The following is a 2,089-nucleotide window of genomic DNA, read 5'->3' on the forward strand; positions in this document are numbered from 1 at the left end:
AGGCTGGGAAAGAATAAGAGTACCTTTACTTCCTCCCAGCTGACCAGATCGCCGAGAAATTTTTCGTGCTGTCGCGGTATCTATCAAGCTGATGTCTTCATGGCCGCTCAGCGTGTGCAGGGCATATCGGCTGGCCTCTGATATGCGACCCGCGGCAGAATGTTGTCCTTCTCAAGACGATGTAATGGACAAAAATAAGGGGGGGGGGCAGCTGATCTTTTTAAAACGTCGTTCAAAGTGCGGCGGCGCTCGACGTCAGGAACCGCCGGGCAACTTTCGCTTGGACAGAGGACGAATCGGTTTGGACAGCTTCAGCAAAGGGGGTGAGCTGCGTCTGGAGGTTAACAAGGGAGTCTTACTATGATGACGGAGGGTGGCTCTGACTGCTGGCAGTCCAAGGAGAGGCGCAGCAGTCACGAGATGCAACAGGGAGGGCGAACGAGACCGGGCTGATGCGAGTTGCTGATCAAAGGAACGGAATTCGTGATCATGCATCTAGAATTTGTTAGCCCTGAGTCCTCCTCGAGACGAACATATTCCGTGGGACTGGATTATCCTTTGGCATTGTTCTTTTTTGATGTTCTGAGCGATGGAGCTGAGCTTCTCCGTCAGAGAAGAGAATGTTTGAAGAGGTAGACGAACGTATACCTGGTGATTTACGGACATACAATACGTAGGCGACAAAATTTGCTCGAGAAACGAGGGCGTCGTCATCTGTTATTTGATAAGGAGAAGTTGCAGAAGGATCTGTACGACAGAGATACGTACTAGGCGTATAGACATGGTTCTTATTGATGTCCTCTTTGAGGAAAGAAATACAGGGCGTACCCGCGGTCCAACTCTCGCAGAACTAACGGATGATCACACATTGATTACATAGTATTCACACGTTCAGACGGACGTAGAGATTCTGAGATGGGAGAAAAAGTTACTGTAAAGCACGAACAGCCGAAGAGGAAACCTACGAAGAGGGATTCCGGTTCGTTCGTTCGCATTTCACTAAACAATGTGTAGCTTGAGTAGGTCATTTTTTCTCAGAAGAAAGTTTAGTAGAAAGCCATTGCGAAGACGTCTAATGAGGATTTTGGGACAGCGCGAGTCGGCGGCCTGTGTGAGAGATCAATACCATCTGGCGCCATTGCACAATATGTTGTACCTACTCATTCTGGGCTTGTAAATGAGGACGGATGTCTCTCTTGGCTGATAAATGAGCAGCCTTCAATATTTTCGAGAACGTGGTGGTGGTCAGAAACGGAAGATGGTTACTAAAATGGAAAGGCTGTCATCACGAGATAACAGTTCTCACGCCACAGACGCGTCTTCACCTCCTTCGCGTTTGCAACATGTACGGACTCACAAGATACGATGTCACATATAGAATTCTCCGTATCTTACAAATTGAAGGTTCTGCGCTGACCTTCTTGTTACCGTTTTGGCAACATTTAGGGACCCGACTGGCGCATAAGGGCCCACTTTTCGAAGAAGGCAACCGGCATGGCTGCTTACGCTGAGTCTCAGAAACGTAAGGAATTCATTGCTCTAAGGTGACCATACCCCGCTCTTGCCGGATAAGGTGTAAAATCAGAAATATTAATCGGGAAGTTGCTGATGGAAAGGGTCTGGGAAAATTGGAATAAACCCTCACAGCGGGAATTTTGCTGCACTGTGGCAGTACCGAAGATGAACTCTTTGATTATTATTATTATCAATGGTCGTGAATGATCTAATTTAACACCTAAGGGGATAAGAAACAAAATATTACACAATATATATGTGTTCTGCGCACTGCCCCAGAGAGGCTCGAACTCTCGACCTTCCGATATTGCAACTATATGAATAATAACAGTCGGACGCTGTAACCAACTCAGCCATAGGGCATATGCAGACAGCTGTTTATCTTTTATATGAGCTCAGCAGAGTCACTAGCAGACTTAAACTTCCCCCAAAAAAATTAGAAATTCATTCGTTCATAATGATCTTGAACGAGCAAAGTTTTGAGAGTCGGAGCAAGGACCGAAAGGGCCGCCGGTAAAGATTCTGGCGCCGCAGCGGCTTTTCCCGCGAATTCGTGATCCGTCACAACCCTGAG

General features: G+C 47.2%; 1 non-coding gene across 1 annotated transcript; it reads right to left on the minus strand.

Annotated features, from left to right (window-relative positions):
• Positions 1-1,785: 1,785 nt before the first annotated feature.
• EV420DRAFT_t283 lies at positions 1,786-1,878 on the minus strand. The gene has a single exon. It is a non-coding gene; the product is annotated as a tRNA-Asn (tRNA).
• Between the last annotated feature and the right edge of the window lie 211 nt (positions 1,879-2,089).

This window comes from Desarmillaria tabescens, assembly GCF_030435595.1.
Source record: "Desarmillaria tabescens strain CCBAS 213 chromosome Unknown EV420scaffold_93, whole genome shotgun sequence".
Lineage (NCBI taxonomy): Eukaryota > Fungi > Basidiomycota > Agaricomycetes > Agaricales > Physalacriaceae > Desarmillaria > Desarmillaria tabescens.